The 9,140-nt window shown below is 41.1% G+C and overlaps 1 long non-coding RNA gene across 1 annotated transcript; it reads left to right on the top strand.

The window, feature by feature from the left end:
- The first annotated feature begins 290 nt into the window (after window positions 1-290).
- Window positions 291-8,009, top strand: LOC122460479. The gene is made up of 3 exons (XR_006281793.1): window positions 291-592; window positions 1,622-1,704; window positions 7,884-8,009. It is a non-coding gene; the product is annotated as an uncharacterized LOC122460479 (long non-coding RNA).
- Window positions 8,010-9,140: the final 1,131 nt, after the last annotated feature.

The following is a 9,140-nucleotide window of genomic DNA, read 5'->3' as shown; positions in this document are numbered from 1 at the left end:
ACTTGTCTGAGATCAGATCTTTCTCCCCTGTGCAAAGGAGATTAAATGTTCATTTGAAAGATTGCATAGGATTCCCAGATCCTTCTGTCTCTTTAGAGACATTTCCGTTACCATCACTAATGTCTAAATGATCCCAAAGTTGTTCTTTTGACACTTTTTCCCATTACAGTCCTGGCCCATTCATTTCACTGTCCTTGATACTTTTTCCATTTACTCATATACTGTCAGAGCTTCCAGCTGTGAATTCATACATGAGGCTGTGAAGAGAGGAGATGGGGCCAGATCCTCAGCTGCGGCTGAGGAATAATCAAGGCAGCTGAGAGGATATGCTTAAAGCCATATTTGCATTTCCTGGAGTCAGGGTTTGCTGTGCTGGATCAGTCCCTTGGCATAAATTAGATTAGCCTACAGGTGCTTTAAATTTGTGCTGGCAGCTAAATTGTAGTCTCAAACTGACAATTCATGTAACAGCAATGTGTAGGGATCCTCCTGGTGCCCAGGCCACAGAAAGAGTGGAATGGTATAGAAGCTGCTACTGCACCTCTCTGCCTCCACTGGATCCCTTCTGCAGGGTGAATTCATCAGTTGCTAGGTAACCTCACTCTAGGGCAGCTGTAGTCTAGTGTGGTTGTAGGAATTTCATGTTGGTGGAACAAAATAAGCAAAACTTTTATGAATGCATCCATTTGGTAGGATTCTCCCCCCCCCCCCATGTAATATAGACAGGAGGTACTATAGTCTCATGTTCTGTCTTGTCTTTGTTAAATGTTAATGGGTAGGGCCTGTTTCTATTGTTTTATAAATCCTTATGTACCTTTATAGTGCCCTAGAAATGCTCAATGCTAATAGAAATAGTAGCTGCACAAATTGGCCATTTTCATATTCACCATGGCAAGTCCCATGCACCTGGATACATTAAATCTATTGCAAGCATTCTTGAATATTCCCTAATCCTTTAGCATTTCTAATATTTAGAGATAATGCATTACATGGATATCAGCTGATATTTTCCATTGTTCAAGGAAATAAATAAGGGCTGGGGCTTTACACAAGTCTTTTTTCCAAACAGGACTAATATTTCAAAGGAAAGTATTTGAACAGATGTGTGAATAAATATAGCTACAAATAGATATGAATCAGTTTGCTTGTGAAAATGTCTCCTTTTCTCTAATGTGCTACCTATTATTTGCTACTTCAGAGAAGATATTGGTCTGTCACAAAGGGACTTGCCATTAATCAACCTTTTAATGAGCTCAGAAGGGTAAGCAATTTGGTCAGACCTTGTAGTGTAGACCACGCCTTTTAACTGCAAACAAGCAGCTGTAAACGTTAAAACTACATAATTAGCAAGAGCTCTGCAGTTCATAACAGGTGTGTTTGTATAGTGCAAGGTATGTTTCCCTTCCCCTCTCCTTATATTCCAAGAAAAGCACAGTGACTATTTTCTCTAATACAGAAGGATTTACGGATGTGAAACAGGACAGACCCATGATCTGCATTGTCCACATTTCCTTCACTTTGATTAAATCTTCCTTCAATGAGCTGTACAAACAATCACTTAATGTACAGCCTAGTTTTTCATGTAGGGTTTTCTCTCATCTTGTTTTGTTTGGAAAAGTAGAATGAAAAAGACACCAGCATACCTGTGCCTAAAGCAGAGGTGGCTGTCTCCAGGAGCAGTTGCAAACATCTGGCAACTAGATGGTTGGTAAACTTTTTATTTATTTTTTAAGTAAGGCAATAATATCCTTCAAAACTCTGGGTGAGAACATAGTTAAAAATAGACCAGTAAATGCATCATCCTATGGGTGAACCTGCAGGAGCATACACTGTAGCTGTGCAATTCTGTATTTGGAAGTACTACATTCTGAGAGCTCTCTGTGTATATACTGTTGCTTTATTTAGGTTTTAATTCTTTGGGCCATGTCATCTATATCTTTTCTCTGGTTTTTAGACACAGATAACCTAATGCACATTTTCTACTAATCTTACTACTAGCTAAGGCCCTGAATATGGGCTCTCTTATACCCCAGGGACCCTGGCTTTTTGGGCACATGGGAGCCATGAGCCAGGCATATCTCACTGGGGAATAGCCTTTCATAAGTCAGACTCTTGAGTGAGGCTTGGCCTTTCTTATAGGTCTTGTACAAGGGGATGCCAAAGCCATAGAAAGTGGGAGGGAGGAGTTTTGGCTGGATGGATCTGGCTATTCTGGGCTGCTGGACACCCATAAGGAGCCGTTGTAGGCAGTGTAATTTAGAGCAACCCCTGAGGCACTCCAGTTTATGCCAGGGATTGTGCCTTGCAACCCCTAGCTCTCTCTGGAATTACACATCTTAACCCTGTGACCAGGGTGTACTGAGCTCAACTGCAGAGCAGAGTCAGGACCTACAACTTTATATGAATGTTGATTTTCCTGAACCTTTTGCCAATATAAGATTTGCTTGATTAGCAAATGGAGAGATAATGCTGTGTTCATAGTTAGCTTTGTATAATTACACATCAGGTGGTTTTGATGACAGAACTTCCATTGACTTCAATGTAAGGCACTTCGTGACACGGAACTATGGCAGGGAGCTAAGTGGTTTTAAATGTAATCAGCACCCCGAGATGTGCCTGCAGAACCTTCTCCATAGTTGCCCTGCTGTTAGCATATTTGATAGATCATGCAACAGTTAAAAAAACAGCCATTGACTAGTTATTTTAATTATTTTTTAAAAAATAATCTTTGCTTAGGTATGTAACAGTACCCGTACCCTTGAATTTTGTGTTCAAATTGAATTGCTCCATTGAATTTGTTTCTTGCTTTTAGGCTAATAAATTCAAACAGTAAGGGGGTTTTAAACATCCTGAACCTTGTTGGCATCTTTTCTGGTGATGTTATTTATCTTTGAAATTCACACCCTTATAATGGCCCAGTTCCTGCTCATGCTGGGCCAGATTCTGACACCTGTACTCCTGTGTGAATAGTCTCATAGTAATCAATAGGTCTATTTGAGGAATAAGATATTACTCAATATAAATGAGGGAGTCAGAATATGACTGATTAAAGGTAGTGGCAAAACTAGTGACGTAAGTGGGATAAGCATCAGGCACTATCATTCTTAAGTCTGAACAGTAACTGCTTAACTCCAAAAACTTTAAAATCACTATAAAATGTTGTTTTCATGTAAGATCCTGCATGAAAAACATCTCTGGGACTCTTGACAGGTAACAGAGCTTCTACCCAAGAGTCAGTATTCCTGTCTGTCTTTCCCCCATTGCCAAGCTCCCTGACCTTCCTGTGATCAAGTCTGACTTCCTTGAAACAAATCTATCGAACTAGCTAACACACATAGCAACCCCAACCTATTCCTATGATTTCTATTGCAGTGTTCCTCACCTCAGCAACGTTTCCAGCTCACATACAAATTACCCCTGACAATGACACAAACTCCCATGCCACTTGTCTACCCAGTATATTTCCTCATCAGTTCTCCCAGACCATCGCTTATCAATTCTGCCCAGCATCAACCTTCCCTTTAAACTAATTCTCCTGCTTTTCCCAGTGAACACCCTTCATTATGTATTTCTCTACCCGCGCAACTAGCCTTTCCAACTCCCCAAGCCTCAACACATCTCCCAAATCTATCTTGAGCTGCATCTGACTTTCTCCAGAGTCTGTGGGTGTTCCCATCAGGAATTTTGGTTTGGACCCATTTCCCTGTGAATTACTAATGTACTATAGTATTGTTAAGGGAACACTCTATTTTCAAGGTCCCTCTGAACATATGAGAGTGGGAATGGCAGGGTGCTGCAGCAGCTGGAGTCCCCAAGAGGAATGACTCCTTTGGGTTCCCTTCCAACACACCTTCACCTCTTCGAAAAGGGTGTAGCATGTTCCCCCTCTCTGCATAGCCAGTGTGGCAAGGAGGGGTTGGAACCTTAATCCTTCCCTTGCCATATTCTTTCTCACTCTCTTTCAGGCATCTAGCATCCACAAGGGTGCTGACAGGCTGCAGGGATAATACTCACACTCAGGATTCCAGAGACTCTCTGCACAGGGGCAGTAGAAAGGAAGAAAGACCTATGCCTCTTTCCCCATCCTGAACATTCAAACACACCCTGACCAGTAGAATCTAGCCCTGTCAGCTATTACTACAGTCATGGGGCTTTTTAAATACAGACTCTTCATTTTGAGACTGTTATGGAACAGTCCAGTTAGGGTGACCAGATGTCCCGATTTTATAGGGACAATCCCGATTTTGGGGTCTTTTTCTTATATAGGCTCCTCTTACCCCCTCCCATGTCCTGATTTTTCACATTTGCTGTCTGGTCACCCTAAGTCCAGTATTAGATAGTGGGAGTATGGGATTTGTGGTTGCCCCATGTGGCTTTAGTCATTAGTTATTCATTATCTATTTGTTAAACTCTGAGAGTATACTCAGTGGTACAGAAGATGCAGACCTTGAGGTGATTATAACCAAAAAGACAAAGATCAGATCAGAATGCACTGGGAGATGCACAGAATGGTTATAATTTACAGCATATAAAATATATAGGGGACAGATGATAATGTAATGTTACTGTGGGTGCTGCATGCATATTTACTTACAACAATTTGATTGGTTTGAGTTGGGGGTTTTCCTTCACACTAAACGTGTCATATTTTGTGGGCATAATTTGCAGCTGTGAAATATAGGCTCCTAGTGGTATCATCATTATGAAACATAACTCTCTCTAGCTGCTGATGGGAATTCTGCTATAATCTATTGGAAAAAGAAATATGCCCATCCTGGTTTTGTTAAAATATCATTTTCATGTAGCAGATTTAGCATGATAATTAGATAGATACTGTTGATTGATTATACAAATGAGCATTGAACCGAAGCCACTTTAGTTATGGATATGTCATTGGAGGAGAGGTAACTGTAGGGCAGATTTGCTAGTAGTAACACAAATTGATAACTCTTTCAATACGTTAAAAGCATATGGGAATGAGAGAGCATATATTTACTTAACACTTCATGTCACAATCTGCCAAGGAGTCAAGCCCAAAGAGAAATTTCTTCTAGGTTCAGCTAAACATAATTTATCATGTTTGCCACAGAGTCTTTAGATGAAAGAGAGGAATTCACACAATTGTGAGAATTAATTTACCACGTAAATTCAGTTCTTGGCTTATCTGCCCGTAATTGCAGTTGGAACACAGCAGCACTTCTGTAACCCTTTCCATATTATATTAGTATGTACTTAGCATGTAGATCAGGAGTGGCCAAACTTACTGATCCTCCGAGCCGCATACAACAATCTTCAGAAATTTGAGAGCTGCAAGACATGCAGAACCTGCCTTGTGGGGTGGCACTTGCCAGGGCACGGGGCTTCTGCCCCAGAGCCTCTGCTTGGGACTAAAGCCTCTAGTCCCACCACCCCACTGCAGGGCAGAAGCCCTTAGTTCCACCATCCCACTGTAGGCCAGATGCCCTGAGCTCCCTCTGCCCAGTATGGTAGGTGGAGAATGGGGGAGTGAGTGGGGGGACTCTGTGAGCTGCACTTCAGCTGTAAAAGAGCCACATGCAGCTCATGAGCCACAGTTTGGCCATGCCTGAAATAGATCTTACTGATGTAATATTGATGAAAACCTTTAGGACAAACTTTGAAATAAGAACACCAAAGTTGCACCAAAAAACAAACCAAATCCTATATGTACATATGTGTAAAACCTGTATTTGTGCATGTATCCTGCACACTTCTGTTGAGTGCAGCTTTGTTACTCACCTCTGAAACAAATGTTGTCCTTTGGGTTTAAATACAATATTGAGATGTCCTTCTTGTGGTTAGAGGCTACACTGATTGCCCAGTAAAGGTGCAGGGTTCAGCTGAAGGCAATCAGGTGATAGTTGTAAGGGAGCTTGTGTCAAGCCTAGCGCTATTAGTGGCAGCTTAGACAGAACCATCTGCCTTCAGCTGCATTTTGATCTGGAGTCCTTCAAAACAATGGCTAATTCTAAAGGTCAGCAATGGATGACAATAGGTGGGACTGTGGATACCTGTAATCTCTTGGGACAAAAGACTGACAAATTTTCAGCACTAATGATTAATTTATTTTAAGGCTACTATTTCTTTCTCTCTCTCACTCACACACACACACACACAACTAGAAATGTATTTTAAAAAAGCTGAAATTAGCTTTGTTTGTTAAAGGTCCCTGAAAACAGGAAGGAACCTGAGGCTACAAGCTTTATGAATCCCCAAAACCACCTGTATACTCAAAGTTGTTCAGGCCTAGATACTACACTATGGTGATGGGCACTGTACAAAAACCATAGTGAGAGAGATTTTTTCAGAGAAGACCTTACGAACTGGAGTTTTGTCCCATGAAGACTATTGTAAGGGAAGAGGTTTGCCCCTGTGGCCTTGTCTGCCCTACAGAAATTTTGGCATGCTAACCACAGTGTAGACCACCTAGCATGCCTGTAACTCACTATGGGTTCTCACTCACAATTTCTACCAATGGTGCATGGGCAATCACATCTTCATGTGGAATGCAGCTGCTGAGAGCAATGTTAATCCCTATGCCACCCACCTCGATGTCAGTCTCCATTAGTGCAGCACTCTGCAGTGGTGCAATGAATCCTCTTGCACATGGGCACTACTTATATGGCATCTTTGGTAGAGTTTTCTACTCTAGTGGTTTGGGGCCAAGCATTCCTGAAGCCCCTTATCTGTGCAAATTAGGCTTCCTAAATCTTAGATATCGTTGTGTGTACTTTCTTGTAAGCATTCTCTTTGCAATCCAGTTTAAGAGCATATCCAGAAGAAGCCAGATGAGCAGACTGCAAGATGGATATAAGGCAGCTATGGATGTTGTGGAGTGATGAGGAGATAGATATTCAGCTGAATTCAGAACACCTGGTTTATGACTGAGTTCTTGAGCATTTTGAATCTTCTCTTTGCTAGGCATTGCAAAGACTGGGAGAAGATAGAGTCTAAAAGTCCATTACTGTATAGCCTGGGCTAATATTCTAGTGTAGTGGCTCTCAACCTTTCCAGACTCCTGTACTCCTTTCATGAGTCGGATTTGTCTTGCATACCCCCAAGTTTCACCTCACTTAAAAACTACTTGCTAACAAAATCAGACATAAGGATACAAAAGTGTTACAGCACACTAGTACTGCAAAATTGCTTACTTTTTCATTATTACCATATAATAAAATTAATCAATTTGAATATAAATATTGTACTTACATTTCAATGTATAGTATATAGAGCAGTATAAACAAGTTATTGTATGAAATTTTAGTTTGTACTCTAGTTTGACTTCACTAGTGCCTGTTGTAAAACTAGGCAAATATCTAGATGAGTTGAGGTACCCCCTGGAAGACCTCTGCGTACTTGAGAACCACTGCTCTAGTGCAAAGAGAAAAAGTTGAATCTTTATTGCTTGCTCTCAGTACTCAAGTCTGTATGACGTCAGACATAATTTTGGATAGCACACAGCATCATGCTGTCAAAAGACTGGAGGAGGGAGAGGAGAAGGATATCATTGGCAGGGTCCAGGCACAGAACTTGGATGTGGACCAGGACAAGCCCAAGCCTATGACAGGGTCCCAACACCTCTTCACTAGAGATTTAGGGTGCTTCTATAACAAACTTTCATAATGAGGACCTCATCTTAACAGAGAGATGGTTTCATGGGCCACCTTCTCTTCCATTCACAGTCACACAATATCCCTTGGCAACTGGGATATCGGCTTAGATGGAAGAATATTAATCTAGTATTTAATGTATTTTTATCTTCTGTAAAAACACTTATTGCATTAGTTCCTTTTTGAAAAATATTAATCACGTTGTCTTCTTCTCTTCATGTCACCACCCTCACTGATCTGTTGTGTTCCTCACAGCTAAAAACAAGGGGGAGAGCCAGGACCATGAAACTAATCAGCTCCTTGTGGACCAATGCTTTGCAGACCACTAGTGGTTCACACTGGAACAAGACAATGTTATTAGTACCTCACTTTCATAACTAAATTCACTTGTTTAATGTTTAGAAAAGACCCACAGGAAATTGCTTCGTGAACAAAACTGATTACCCATTTGTTTAAATGAAATAAACAGTGTAAATATAATTATTGGTACTAATTGTGTATGCAACACATTTATTTTGCAGAAAAGTTGTATGAGAAGCTATTACGGAGAGATGCATTAAAAGCTGACATGTGGAGGAGGTTAGGGCAAAAAGTGTGTGTAGAGCCTAGAGCTGAGGAGCATGAGGGATAGAGTATGGAGGAAGACATGAACCCTATTACAAGTCATATGTATCACTCCTCTGGAACTAAAGAGGTAGCAATTGCTGCACTGTAGCAGACCAGCAGTCCATTTGGTCCAGTATCATGCCTTATTGAAACCAATGTCTGCTGCTTAAAAATCAGCAGTGCAACTAACTGTGCAACATTATGTACCTTCAGAACAGAATGTTGGTGATTAATGCCCTGAGTCTTTAGATGACAGCGCTCTGGAGCCTAATGTGCCCAGGCTGGAGCTAAATTGTACCTATACATTTGCACCTGGAAAACTTTAACAACTACTGCATATATTTACATGCAAATTAGAGCTGGGCCTGAACCAAAATCCTGGATCTATCCTTTCAGCAGATCCCTATTTCTATAATAAGCTAAACTGACCCACTTTAACTCTGCAGAATTCAAAATATGCTTGTGAATTTTGCAGCTTGAACTTGTTCCTTGTGGGAGCTAGGTAGATGTCTAATTAATGAATAATTGTATGCATAAATAATTGTGTGTGCAAAAGAGAATGTACATATTTAGAAATGGCATTATGTCTCCTTTAGAAATTGACCTCTGATGGTGAAGGATTTAACTACAGGTGTATATAAAGCTGTCATTTTATTTCACTACCCTAAGACACTCCTGCTGCACATCACCTAAATCAAGGGTTCTCAGCCTTTTTCTTTCTGAGGCTCCCCCAACATGCTATAAAAACTCCATGGCCCAGCTGTGCCACAATAACTGTTTTTCTGCATATAAAAGCCAGGGGTGGTGTTAGGGGGTAGCAGCAGAAGCCCCTGTGAAGCTACATTGCTCAGACTTTGGCTTCAGCCCCGGGTGGCAGGGTTAGGGCCCTGGGCTTCAGCCCCATGC

This window comes from Dermochelys coriacea, chromosome 5 (assembly GCF_009764565.3).
Source record: "Dermochelys coriacea isolate rDerCor1 chromosome 5, rDerCor1.pri.v4, whole genome shotgun sequence".
NCBI lineage: Eukaryota > Metazoa > Chordata > Testudines > Dermochelyidae > Dermochelys > Dermochelys coriacea.
Note: the sequence above shows the minus strand (reverse complement) of the source record. Positions and strands in the feature narration are given on the sequence as shown.